At 35.7% G+C, this 15,293-nt stretch overlaps 1 long non-coding RNA gene across 1 annotated transcript in view; it reads right to left on the bottom strand.

Annotated features, from left to right (window-relative positions):
- LOC133092789 (uncharacterized) overlaps nt 1–12,078 on the bottom strand; it is a 55,167-nt gene extending 43,089 nt beyond the window's left edge. Inside the window, exons 1-2 of the long non-coding RNA XR_009701147.1 lie at nt 12,058–12,078; nt 11,672–11,751 (exon numbers count right to left, since the gene is read on the bottom strand). This is a non-coding gene — a long non-coding RNA (uncharacterized LOC133092789). The remainder of the gene's footprint in view (nt 1–11,671; nt 11,752–12,057) is intronic.
- Nucleotides 12,079–15,293: the final 3,215 nt, after the last annotated feature.

Genomic DNA, 15,293 nt, shown 5'->3' with positions numbered 1-15,293 from the left:
TGCCATGGTGATACTACAATTTATGGATTTATGGGATGCTCCCTCTGCCTTGGTTTTCTTCTAAGCAACTTATACTGATTCCTTACAAAAGCTTTTATAAGGTGGGTATTATTATCATCATCTTTATGGTTGAACAGCGATTGACTAAGGAATGGACCAAGCTTCACAAGTAGGAAGGACTGAGGCAGTATTTAGAATCAGCCATTCTTCTCCAGCACCCACATCCATCCTTTCTGTATGTTACCTCCTAAGATGTACCATAATTGATTTAATAATCCCTTATGAAGGCCATTTGGATTATCTCCAATGTTTCATTATAACAATGTTATTGTAGTGAACACCCTTAAACATATATTCCCTATATATTTAACAAGATATTTTTGAACAAGAGATTCCTAAATATAATAAGTAAGAAGTTATAAAAAATATATTATTATAAAAAATAATATATTATTATAAAAAAAATATATTATAAAAAAATATATTATTATAAAAAATAATAAGTAAGAAGTTTTTGGTATGGCAAACATTTTTCATGAATTAATTACTTTAATGCTTACTATAATCCTATGAATAACATACTAACCGTTTGAGATATGTATCATGTATTATTCTCTTTACACTTATGAGGAACAGAGGCACGAAGAAGGTAATTTTCCCAATAGTTCAGCAAATTGTGAGAATTTCAGGAACAAAGGATAAGCATATATTTTTATTTTCTAACGTACTATCAAGGTGCCCTTGAAAGGATTTGTACCACTCCATAGGCCCAGTTTGCTCATGTTTAAAGAGTACTCATTACCACCAACACATACTCATCAAAACTCACAATTTTTAAAAATATTGCCAATCTCGAAAGTGAAAATATTATCTCCTCATAGCAGAAACTTAAAATTTTTTCAAATTTGCTGAAACTTGAAAGCATATGTTCGGACAAAGAGTTGTACACAAATGTTCAGTGTAACTTTATTTATAATAGCCAAAAACTAGGTTCCACCCACACGTCCAGCAATAGATGAATAGTTAAGCAAACTCTGGCATACCCATACAGCAGAGGACTGCCAATCAATAAAAAGGAATGAACACACTACAACACATATCACAGATAATCTGTAGAAGATTTCAAACTGCAGCCTAATGAAACTTGAACAACCCTGCAGGTAAGTGTGAAGTGAGTATTGCCCATCAGAATGTCTCATGTTGAGCCAAAATAGCTGTGCCTTCATAGCTGAGCCTCAGTACACTGGGGAAGAGTATGAGCCAGATGCTGACAAGTGAAGGCTGAATGATTGACAATTTCTATTCTGTGTAAATGTGTCATTTTCAAAAATATTGGGAAAGTTTTGATAATTTCTTTAGTCCCTGCCTGAAATTACATCACAATTTACAGGAGAGGCAGGTGGGAGGGGCCCTCCAGGACCTGAGGAGTGGGAGAGGAGTGGAGGACGTTTGCCCCACCCACTCGAGCCCGGGAAACCTGCTGAGCACCTAGGCTGGTCCCCCACCCTCTGAGACCAGAGGCAGGAGACCTGCCTGGGTCCCTTCTGTTCTGTTGAGTCTAAGCTCCACACCCCACACCCCCCAGGGCCTTTTCCAGCCCCATGGGTGCTAAGTATAGGCCCCGCCCACTGCCAAAAACCCACCCCTGCTTAGGCCCCACCCTCCACAGCAAGGCCTTTCCCCCCATTTTTTTTCTTCTCCTCTTTTTTACTATTGTGGTTTTGTTTCACCTTCCAGTTGTTGTTTCATCTACATTTTTATTTTTATATTCTTTCTAACATATCTGTTAGTTTCCTAGTCTAATTCTATTTTTTACTTTTTTATTGTTCTCCCTTTTTTTTTTTTTTTTTGCCACCCCACGTGGCTTGCAGGATCTTGGTTCATGAGCCAGAGGTCGGGCTGAAGCTGCTGCGGTGGGAGCTCCAAATCCGAACCACTGGACTAACAGAGAACCTCAGACCCCAGGGAATATTCATCGGAGTGAGGTCTCCTGGAGGTCCTCATCTCGACACCAAGACCCAGGTCTACCCAACAGCCTAGAAACTCCACTGTTGGAATCCTCAGGCCAAACAATCAGTAGGACAGGAACACAATCCCACTCATCCAAAAAAAAAAAAAGGGACAGCAAAAAAATACGTCACAGATGAAGGAGCAAGGTCAAAACCTACAAGACCAAATAAATGAAGGGGAAATAAGCAATCTACTTGAAAAAGAATTCAGAGTAATGATAGTAAAGATGATCCAGAATCTCGGAAAAAGAATGGAGGCACAGATTGAGAAAATACAAGAAATGTTTAACAAAGATCTAGAAGAACTAAAGAACAAACAAACAGAGATGAACAACACAACAACTGAAATGAAAAATACACTAAAAGGAATCAATAACAGAATATCTGAGGCAGAAGAACAAATAAGTGAGCTGGAAGACAAAATGGTGGAAATAACTGACAAGGAGCAGAATAAAGAAAAAAAAATGAGAAGAATCGAAGACAATCTCAGAGACTTCTGGGACAACACTAAATGCACTAACATTCGAATTATAGGGGTCCCAGAAGAGGAAGAGAAAAAGAAAGGGCCTGAGAAAGTATTTGAAGAGATTATAGTGGAAAACTTCCCTAACATGGGAAAGGAAATAGTCACCCAAGTCCAGGAAGCACAGAGAGTCCCATACAGGATAAACCCTAGGAGAAACATACCAAGACACATATTAATCAAACTAACAAAAATTAAATTCAAAGAAAAATTATTAAAAGCAGCAAGGGAAAAACAAAAAATAACATACAAATGGATCCCCATAAGGTTATCAGCTGATTTTCCAGCAGAAACTCTGCAGGCCAGAAGGGAGTGGCAGGATATACTTAAAGTCATGAAAGAGAAAAACCTACAACCAAGATCACTCTACCCAGCAAGGATCTCATACAGGTTCAACGGAGAAATCAAAAGCTTTTCAGACAAGCAACAAACCAGCTTTACAACAAATGCTAAAGAAACTTCTCTAGGTGGGAACACAAGAGAAGAAAAAAACCCACAAAAACAAACCCAAAACAATTAAGAAAATGGTAATAGGAACATACATATTGATAATAACTTTGAATGTAAATGGATTAAATGCCCCAAACAAAAGATACGGACTGGCTGAATGGATACAGAAACAAGACCCATGTATATATGCTGTCTACAAGAGACCCACTTCAGACCTAGGGACGCATAGAGACTGAAGGTGAAGGGATTGTAAAATATATGCCATGCAAATGGAAATCAAAAGAAAGCTGGAGTAGCACTACTCATATCAGATAAAATAGACTTTAAAATAAAGACTGTTACAAGAGATAAAGAAGGACACTACATAATGATCATGGGATCAATCCATGAAAAAGATATAACAATTATAAATGTTTATGCACCCAACGTAGGAGCACCTCAATACATAAGGCAAATGCTAACAACTATGAAAGTGGAAATTGACAGTAACACAATAATAGTAGGTGACGTTAACACCCCACTTACACCAATGGACAGATCATCCAAACAGAAAATAAATAAGGAAACACAAGCTTTAAATGACACCATAGACAAGCTAGATTTAAGTGATATTTATAGAACATTCCACCTGAAAGTGGCAGAATACACTTTCTTCTCAAGTGCACATGGAACATTCTCCAGGATAGATCACATCTTGGGTCACAAATCAAGCCTCGGAAAATTTAAGAAAATTGAAATAGTATCAAGCATCTTTTCTGACCACAATGCTATGAGATTGGAAATCAATTACAGGAAAAAAAAACTGTAAAAAACACAAATACATGGAGGCTAAACAGTGCACTACTACATAACCAAGAGATCACTGAAGAAATCAAAGAAGAAATTAAAAAATACATAGAAAGAAATGACAATGAAAACACGAGGACCCAAAACCTATGGGACGCAGCAAAAGCAGTTCTAAGAGGGAAGTTTATAGCAATTCAATCTCACCTCAAGAAACAAGAAAAATCTCAAATAAACAATCTAACCCTACACCTAAAGCAACTAAGAAGAACAGAGAAAACCCAAAGTCAGTAGAAGGAAAGAAATCATAAAGATCAGAGAAGAAATAAATGAAATAGAAATGAAGAAAACAATAGCAAAGATCAATAAAACTAAAATCTGGTTCTCTGAGAAGATAAACAAAACTGATAAACCCTTAGACAGACTCATCAAGAAAAAAAGGGAAAGGACGCAAATCAATAAAATGAGAAACGAAAAATGAGAAATCACAACTGACACTGCAGAAATACAAAGGATTATAAGAGGCTACTACAAACAACTATATGCCAATAAAATGGACAGCCATGAAGAAATGGACAAATTCTTGGAAAGGTACAATTTTCCAAGACTGAACCAGAAAGAATTAGAAAATATAAACAGACCTATCACAAGTAATGAAATTGAAACTGTAATTAAAGATTTTCCAACACACAAAAGTCCAGGACCAGATGGCTTCACAGGTGAATTCTATCAAATATTTAGAGAAGAGCTAACACTGATCTTTCTGAAACTTCCAAAAAATTGCAGAGGGAGGCACACTCCCAAATTCATTCTACAAAGCCACCATAACCCTGATACCAAAACCAGACAAAGACATCACAAAAAAAGAAAATTATAGACCAATATCACTGATTAACATAGATGCAAAAATCCTGAACAAAATACTAGCAAACAGAATGCAACAACATATTAAAAGGATCATACACCATGATCAAGTGAGATTTATCCTAGGGATGCAAGGATTCTTCAATATAAGCAAATCAATCAATGTGATACACCATATTAACAAATTAAGGAATAAAAACCATATGATCATCTCAATAGATACAGAAAAAGCTTTTGACAAAATTCAACACCCACTTATGATAAAAACTCTCCAGGAATTGGGCATAGAGGGAACCTACCTCAACATAATAAAGGCCATGCATGACAAACATCATACTCAGTGGTGAAAAACTGAAAGCATTTCCATTAACATCGGGAACAAGACAACAATGTCCACTCTCGCCACTCTTATTCAACATAGTTTTGGAAGTCCTAGCCGTGGCAATCAGAGAAGAAAAAGAAAGGAATACAAATTGGAAAGGAAGAAGTAAAACTGTCACTGTTTGCAGATGACATGATACTATACATAGAAAATCCTAAAGATGCCACCAGAAAACTACTAGAACTAATCAATGGATTTGGTAAAGTAGCAGGATACAAAATTAATGCACAGAAATATCTTGCATTCCTATACACTAATGATGAAAAATCTGAAAGAGAAATTAAGGAAACACTCCCATTTACCACTGAAACAAAAAGAATAAAATACCTAGGAATAAACCTACTTAAGGAGACAAAAGACCTGTGTGCAGAAAACTATAAGACAATGATGAAAGAAATTAAAGACTATACAAGCAGATGGAGAGATATACCATGTTCTTGGATTGGAAGAATCAACATTGTGAAAATGACTCTACTACCCAAAGCAATCTACAGATTCAATGCAATCCCTATCAAACTACTACTGGCATTTTTCACAGAACTAGAACAAAAAATTTCACAATTTGTATGGAAACACAAAAGACCCTGAATAGGCAAAGCAATCTTGAGAAAGAAAAACGGAGTTGGAGGAATCAGGCGCCCTGACTTCAGACTATAATACAAAGCTACAGTAATCAAGACAGTACGGTACTGCCACAAAAACAGAAATATAGATCAATGGAACGGGATAGAAAGCCCAGAGATAAACCCACGCACATATGGTCACCTTATCTTTGATAAAGGAGGCAAGAATATACAGTGGAGAAAAGACAGCCTCTTCAATAAGTGTTGCTGGGAAAACTGGAAAGCTACATGTAAAAGAATGAAATTAGAGCACTCCCTAACACTATACACAAAAATAAACTCAAAATGGATTAAAGTCCTAAATGTAAGGCCAGACACTATAAAACTCTTAGAGGAAAACATAAGTAGAACACTCTATGACATAAATCACAGCAAGATCTTTTTTGACCCACCTCCTAGAGAAATGGAAATAAAAACAAAAATAAACAAATGGGGCCTAATGAAACTTAATAGCTTTTGCACAACAAAGGAAACCATAAACAAGACGAAAAGACGACCCTCAGAATGGGAGAAAATATTTGCAAACGAAGCAACTGAGAAAGGATTAACCTCCAAAATACACAAGCAGCTCATGCAGTTCAATATCAAAAAAACAAACAACCCAATCCAAAAATGGGCAGAAGACCTAAATAGACATTTCTCCAAAGAAGATATACAGATTGCCAACAAACACATGAAAGGATGCTCAACCTCACTAATCATTAGAGAAATGCAAATTAAAACCACAATGAGGTATCACCTCACACCGTTCAGAATGGCCAACATCAAAAAATCTACAAACAATAAATGGTGGAGAGGATGTGGAGAAAAGGGAACCCTCTTGCACAGTTGGTGGGAATATAAATTGATACAGCCACTATGGAGAACAGTATGGAGGTTCCTTAAAAAACTAAAAATAGAATTACCATATGACCCAGCAATCCCACTACTGGGCCTATACCCTGAGAAAACCATAATTCAAAAAGAGACATGTACCACAATGTTTACTGCAGCACTATTTACAATAGCCAGCACATGGAAGCAACCTAAGTGTCCATCGACAGATGAATGGACAAAGAAGATGTGGCACATATATACAATGGAATATGACTCAGCCATAAAAAGAGATGAAATGGAGTTATTTGTAGTGAGGTGGATGGACCTAGAGTCTGTCATACAGAGTGAAGTAAGTCAGATAGAGAAAAACAAATACCATATGCTAACGCATATACATGGAATCTGAAAACAAAAAAAAATGGTACTGATGAACCTAGGGGCAGGACAGGAATAAAGATGCAGACATATAGAATAGACTTGAGGACATGGGGAGGGGGAAGGGTAAGCTGGGATGAAGTGAGAGAGTGGCATGGACTTATATACACTACCAAGTGTAAAATAGATAGCTAGTGTGAAGCAGCTGCATAGCACAGGGAGATCAGCTTGGTGCTTTGTGACCACCTAGAGGGGTGTGATAGGGAGGGTGGGAGGGAGGCTCAAGAGGGAGGGGATATGGGGATATATGTATGCATATGGCTGATTCACTTTGTTGTACAACAGAAACTAACACAGTATTGTTAGCAGTTATACTCCAATAAAGATCTATTACAAATAAATAAAAAATAAAAAATAAAAATAATTTTTTTTTATTTCTTCAAGTACTCCTAGATTAAACAGAATTTTTTTCTTCCAAATATACTTCAACAGATACCAGTGATTTCAATGTCCTGCCTTTTCTGTAATATTAGCAAGAACAGAAGGAAGTAAATCATTTGACAGTATTTGTCATTGCCATGCACAATTTAATTTTTGATTTCGTAATTAGATAATTTAGAACATTTAGCACTAAATGATGCTTCGGTGTTTGGAGTTTTAATTACTAATATTATCCTTTATTTTTATACATATTTGTATAAATACACAGTTAAATGACAAATTGCCACCAATAGCCAAAAAGCATTTTAGCCACTTCTAAGTTGCTGTGACCTTGTCTCGGTATCTTTTAAAAAGCCACCCAATAAAATGTAGGACAGCTGAGCAATATATTTCTAATCATCATGATCAAACTTTCCATGTATAAAAAATATAACACTGGGATTTTCTTGATTTTTCCTATGGAGACAGCAGACTTTAATGGATATTATTTTCTAGATTGAATTCCAGAGCTCTTCTCTCTCACCAGACCTTCTTGCCCAGCAAACTCTCAAAGCATACTAAGACTCTAATTACTGATGACAATTTCATACCCATTCATTCATCAATTATTTAATAAACACCTACTTCATGACAGGCAGGATAAATCATATATTAACTAATGTAAAAATAAGTATCAAGTAAATCAGTATAGATAGATACTGCATTTAAATACATTACTCAGAGTCATGCTGGGATTCACTTAGTCCTTAGTTCCCTAAGGATAGGAAATGTATCTTTAATAACCAACCCCTCTTTTTTCTGCACCTCTGACTGAACTTCCATTACTTGCTTTTGGATCACTCTAAGAATTAAGAAACTTCACATTCGAAGCCGAGTGTGCCGACATTGCTCTTTCTTACTGTCTCTTACCAAATTTCTCATTTTGGTAGAATGGGCTAATATCATTTGGGCATTAAGATGCTAAAAATAAGCCATATTGATTTTCGGTTGACTGGTTTAATGCTCTTAAAGGGGATTTTTTGACATTGTTCATCTGTTTCAAAATATAAATTTACTGAATTGAATGAATTTCTAATTTGTAGAAGTTCAGTTATATAGAAACATTTTATATATAATACTTATATTTATATTACATCTACATTCAGTTATGTCATATATACATATAACAAGGTTTTCACTTACCTAATATATATCTAATATAAATATTTTTCTATCTAATATATATAAATTATGTATATTATACATATAAAACTTAAGATGTTTATCATGTACTTTTTATCCAGGTCTAAAGAAAATGGGTACACAACTTGGTACTTTAAAAAGAAAATTGCTATGGTTTATTACTGTCAACTTTTTCACATTAGAAACTAGCTGAGTAATAATCTTTGTCTTCAAAAGCAATTTTTGATGCAATAAAATTCTCCTTATTCAAAATAGTTTGCCTATCCTCTATCCTTGCAAGCATGTGTGGGATGCATTAGAGCAGAAATGATAGCCCGCCCTTCCTAGATTGTACATTGAGTTAGGTTGATCTTTCCTGTAAGAGGTAGAGATGTTTGCTGCCCCAGTGGTTTCAAACCCAGGGTTTCATCAATGAGCAGAGGAGTGTTAGAGCACCTTCCCTTGGGAGCTTTTATCACAGCTCAGTGAGAACCTTCAATGAGCTATACTGCGTTTGTGCTTGGAGAAAAACAACAACAAAGTAGTGTTCATTTCTCTGGGCTGACATCCTGATTAAACAATCCCAAACTCTGGAAAAAGTCCAAATTTAGGATTTTTTTAGTACTTTTATTCGTGGGTTTCTTCATGAAATATCAAAGCCCAGACTTTGGTCAAAACATTTCCCAGGTACCAAGTGTTGGATGTAGTAATATTTAGTACTACGTAGTAATATTTAGAATATTTTAAAACGTTATTCCCATATTTTAAAAAATATTAGTCCATAGCAGATCCTGGTTGTAACATGATTTTCTGTTGGATTCAAATAAATACTTATATCAAGCCCATTGAAGACTACAGTTAAAATGCTATAAGACTGCAACCTAGGAGTTAGTGGGTTTTTTTCAATGTATTTAAATCTACATCCAAATATTTGGATTCAAACACTTGAATTCCCTGTATCTTTTAGATTCAAACAAATACTATATCAAGTCCACTCAGGTTAAGAATGAAAATACTACATGACACAACCCGAGGGGTGAGTGTTCTTATAAATACTACTCTACTTTGCTTACTTCAGCCACTAGTGAAGAAATTGACTAGATTCTTCTTACCAGGAAACAGACAATTACAGATAGTTTCTAAAATTTTTCTGGTAACTTACTTCCCTCCATTGATCTTTGCTGTCACCATCATCACCACCAAAGCATTTAATTGTACATAATGTGTATAAAGAGGACTGCATATCTATTTCTTCATCTATATGAAATTTGTGAATTAAGGATGACAATAATTTGCCAGAAAACATGTGTAGAAAAAAATACACTTATTTGTACCACCTAGCCATTTCCAAAAATCATTTGAGGTGGCTAGATGAATAATATATGATAGGAAAAATATGAAACTTTAACAAAGAGAGTTGCTACTTACACATCCAATATATGTCAAGAACATGTGCTTTTCTTATCCTAATTTCTTAGATATACTCACATGTACTACTTTTCAAGATTTGTCACAGAGTAATCTTGTGCTTAACACAGAATACTCTACAGAGATGCTTCCCGCAATCTGAAACCCTCTTTCAATCCCCTACTGCACCTGATTCCCTATCCCACCATCGCAGAATTGCTGTTTAACGACCATGTTTAGATCTCTTTAATCCTGCTGAGGAGGCAGCTAAATAGCGTGGAAATTATTCTGTAGATGAAATTTAAAAGACTCTCCAGAGATTACATGTCTTTTTAATGCTACTTTCATTCATTGCCCTTTCTGAAGCTTGTCATTAAGTTTTTGAATCATGATTCTATTTCATAAACACTAATTCTCGTTCCTTTAAATGGTTGGCAAACTGACAGGTCATCCATGGGTTTTAGCCTTTCACAGAGCTCCATATTAACAGCAAACTGTGAACTCTACCCCACTCAATGAATGGAAGCAATAAACAAAGACCATCACTGAATGTCTGTATAATTTTGGCTTCTCTCATCCCATGTGGTATACTCAAAGTAGAGCATATTTGAGAAAGCAACCACACATCATCATTACCAACAACGACCACCAACATGCCCTAAAGGCATTCTTGGGTATCACAAAGGAACCTATCTTTTTATGTTTCAGAAATACATTGTAAATATTACTGGAGCAGTATCAGTACCTGAAAACTGATTCTGTAGCGTATTCTGAAAAATGGGCTGACTAAGATGCCTATAAAGCATCTTACAATAGAATTCCATGAGGTCGGGTACCATTTGCCCATCAATAAAGTTCTTGGCACTGCAGCTAGTGGAAGATCACTGAGATCACTAAATACACAGAATATATTGTAAACTGAAAAGAATTAAATGTCTTAAATTTATTAATTAAATTTTACTAACAGAAAATTTTCTAGCAAAATTCATTTTACTTACATTAATGGAACAAAAATAATTTGAATATTCAAATTTGTGATCCCAATCGCAAAACTAGTCCTGATTTTTTTTTTTTTTTTTTTGATGTAGAGACTTAAAATGTGACATCTATATTTGGCTAATGTTGTTACCTTTGTTAGACAGAGGTTTTAGCCCTGTGATGAAGGCATCGAATTTTCTTAAATTTTCTGAAAATGTTCTCATTCTGGGCTGTAACAAACAGCTACTTATTTGCCCTAGATACATCCTTAATACACTGATGCAGTTTTTGCCAGCAAGTTATGTCTTCTTCACACTGATGGAAAAATTATCTTGGCAAGTGACCTTGTGAGGAAACTATTTGCAAGAAGGCAAAAGAGCTACCACCTCAGGGAGAACGACTACTTTCACTAGTAAGTAATTATGCAGAATTTGAATTGCCATTCTCTTTTTGAAGTACACATCACACCAAGTTACTAACCTCCCTTCTATCACTACAGTTTAAAAGTCATAACATCATTTTTTCCCCTACAACTGTAAAATCAAAAGCAACACAAACTACAAAGAGAAAGCTCCTAAATATTTTCTTTCCCTCTTGCTTCTGGCAGCTATCTGACAGAAAATGTATGGAGACAAGAGAAAGAAGAAAGATCAAAACAGAAATAAGGAGGAGGAAAAGGAAGATGATAGGAGGAGGATGCCCATGAGAGGAGGAGTGGTAAGAGGAAGCAGAAGAAAAAACTAGAGCCCAATTGGTTACTGTTGAGAGACAGAGTATATGGTCAGACACAGGGTGAGATAGCATGGAGGAGGGAAAACCATCTGAGATGTATGGTACTGGCACCATTTCATCAACTTACCTCTAAGCCCAGACGACATCGTTACCCAGCAAGGACTTGCTGCCTCTCACACATAGAAGCAAATACTTTGGCACTGGCTTCTGAGAAAATAAAGAGCTTTATTTTGAGGTCCACCAGCAAGGCGACAGGAAACAGGGCTCAAATCTGTCTTCCTGCTCTAGGCTTCAGGGTGAAATTCAAGGGGTTTGGGGAATTTCAAACTTGGAAGCTGACTGGCTGGTCTCAAAGCAGTCCATATAAACCACGCGTGCTGCTGGAAGCCAGACTTTCCTTACTGAAGGAATTTTTGATTGCTAAAGGGCTCTGGTGGCGACACTTCTATTCTTTGGGTTCCATAGACGGAAGATCCTTGACTCTGGGGTTATCCAGGAGACATGAGTTCTCACCTTGCACATGCCCAGTGCTGTCTATGTAAAATAACTCAAGGTTTGATTAATCAACAGCCTATTCAAGGAGGCAAAACCAGTTTAAGCTGATCAATGTTTTACCAGCTGTTTCAGTTTGATTAATCAACAACCTATTTAAGAAGACAAACTGGTTTAAGCTGGTCAATGTTTTACGCAGTGTTTCAAAGTGTTTTCTGTAGCAGAGAAAGTCTACAAGCCCTATCGTTACCGTCTCTGCTCACTCCAGCCACCTTTTTGAAAACCTGTAACTTTGTCTTGAAAAAACTTTGACATTGTCCTTTGGGCTTTGTGGAATACTATTCTCTGAGTAATGTAACACTAGCTTCACAAATTAGGAAGCAAAGGGGAAAGTATTACTCCCTCATTCCAAAAATTCTTTATGATTGTTTTCTCATATTTTCCCTCTTGGTTCTTGAAACTTGGTAATGTGTCTAAGAAGAGAAAAAATTAGCATTCCCACAAATTTTCTTTTAGTGGCATTTTAAGATTATTTGCTGGTATAACATGGTTATTAGTGTGTTTATTCAGCGTACTCTTTGAAGTCCTATGAGGCAGGTCTGCACATTAAAACAAACGGCATGAATGGGTAACGTGGGCACATTTTCAACAAATGAAGCTTATGCTCCAGTAATGCTAAGAATTGCCAAGCATCTGAACTGGCATTGCTGCTGAATAAATGTAGGAAGTTAGCAAATATAAATTTTCTATATGTTTTCTGAATCAAAATTTTAAAAATCAAATTTTTAAAAATTTAGAGTTAGTGGCTTTAAAATGAATCTGCATTTAATTCAGATTGCTCTTAATATAAAGTATAATATGTTCTGTATAAATATTGATCATAAAATGATGTCATAATATGCATCTCTCTCTCCCCCAAATTTCTCTCTTTTTTCTTAAAAGATAAAAGAAATTTCCACCTAAAGTAAAATTTCAATGATTTCAGCCTGCATGTCTTTTGGAAAAGGAAAGAATTTGATAATCAAATGTGTTACATAAATAATTAACTGTAGGGGTGGAGTTTGGGAAAGGAAGTTCTTTATAAAATCTCAGAACAGATATCAGAGGCACATAATTCTGATTTTCCCTTCCTGAAATATAACATCATCCGGGATTAAAATGACAATTTTTTCAGAATAAATGGAAAGACATTCTGGAAGGTATATTATTTTCCAACCCTTTTGTTGGAAAAGGCAAAGAAATAAGGGCAATTCTATTCCTTTTTCTTGCCCACTTTAAATCTTACTTTGACCTCTAGATTCACCCTTCCTGTTTCTCGGCAACTCCCCACATTTCCTCAGGAGCCTCTCAAATTGCCTCTCTCCAGGTCCCATTGGCAGGAGCTTTCATTCATTTCTCCCCCTACAACCACTCCTTTTCTAGGAAAGCAAGCCTCGAGGCAGGATATCACCTTCTCATTACCCAACAGCTTGGCGAGCTGCAGGAACCTCTGAGCGTTAGTCTGAGAACGTCTGGCCTTGCGAGTGAAAGGAAGAGCTTTGGTCTTGAACTTTCACGATTCTGCTTCTCCTTTTGCAGGTCCCTTCTATTTCCCTTTCCTTTTGCCTTTGCCCTCCGCCTCTTCCTCCTCCTCTTCTTTTGGTTTTCTAACTGCCTGTGTTTTCTCTATTTACCCCTGTTGGCCTCTTCTTTCACTTTCACGATCTCTTTGGCTCTCTCCTTTGTCCTGCTTTTTCCTCCCCACTCTCCATTTCTTACACACATTTCCATAAACCATCATTTAAAGAATGTACAGATTATAAAGTCCTGCTGTCCCTTTTTTCCCTATTTTATTTTTTGCCCCATATTTTCTAAGGTCCAAGAATAATTCAAAACAAAGTACTCTCTAGGAAATTCTATATTTTCAATGAAATTTATTTTCATTGTGTAATAAACCTGAGGGAAGCCTAATTGTATTTTCTTTTTTGCAAGTATTACTACTAATGTGCTGTTCAATAGGATTCTGTAACTGTCTAAATTAATTAAACTGCCATCTGGGTAGTATATTTCAAAGAAATAATTTAACATTGCTATTTACAAACTGCATCCAGTTTAAGCATAGATTTTACTTATTTAGGTGAAATATTTATCTTACGCAGAGAAATACTTATTTAGGTGAACTATCTGTCATGTGCAAAAAAAATATGGAATGAATGACAAAAAAAAAAAAAAAAAGGACTGTATATGGCCACCTTTATAATCAAGTAATATGAAAATAATACACAACTAAATAACATGATTTGTAATAGGAGATGAGGCAATCCTCGGGGTAAATTAGCCACTAAACAAAAAATGTCCCAGTCAAAAGAATTTCTTCCTAGGTATTAGAAGCCTTTTGAATGTACAGAGCTCACATTATTGAAAATCAGTACAGTTCAATCGATGAAGATTAAGCATGATGAATGCTTGATTGTCTCAGATGAAATCACATGTGCTGCCAGAACATCTGTTACAGCCTTCCTGTTATTTTATTGCAAATTTACAACCTATTGCAACTAAAATAACATGATTAAAATTATAGACATTTTGAATAAAGGCTAATTTATAGACCTCTCTAAATAATCAAACTTATTGCTCAAATGACCAAAATTTTAAAAAAGAAAAGACTTCTGAAACCCTATACGTGTTGCTTTTCATTACAAACACTGGTATTTGGTATCTACATTCAGGCATAGCTACTATAGGGAAAAAAAAAAAAAAAAATGAATCCCAGAATCAGAAATCTTCAATGTTCACTTATTTGTTATATTTATTAAAGTTATTTCACAGACAGTTAATCTTGGTTTTTCATGTTTGCAATACCCACAAGGACTAACCCAATGGTCAACATATAGTAGACATTTATTTAGTATTTGTTTACTGAACACTTGACTTGAATAAAAATGTTGAGTAAAGTGTTCATAAGGTCATGTTTTAGGTAAGTACAAATGTTTCATGTTGCCTAAGAAAGTAACTAAAATTACTTCAAACAGAAAGATGCCATAAAGATTTGCATAATTTATACATGCAGGTGTGTGAAATAGTAAGTGTAATATTTAATGTTTATAAAAACAATCTCCCTTATATAATTGGAGTTTCCTGTAATCTGTCTGTTCTGTGTAACAATTAAACCTATGGAACTGGGTCGACTCCAAATAAAAAGCTATAAAAACCATTTGTAGGGCTTCCCTGGTGGCGCAGTGGTTGAGAATCTGCCTGCCAATGCAGGGGACACGGGT

The sequence above is a fragment of the Eubalaena glacialis genome, chromosome 5 (assembly GCF_028564815.1).
Source record: "Eubalaena glacialis isolate mEubGla1 chromosome 5, mEubGla1.1.hap2.+ XY, whole genome shotgun sequence".
Taxonomy (NCBI): domain Eukaryota; kingdom Metazoa; phylum Chordata; class Mammalia; order Artiodactyla; family Balaenidae; genus Eubalaena; species Eubalaena glacialis.
Note: the sequence above shows the minus strand (reverse complement) of the source record. Positions and strands in the feature narration are given on the sequence as shown.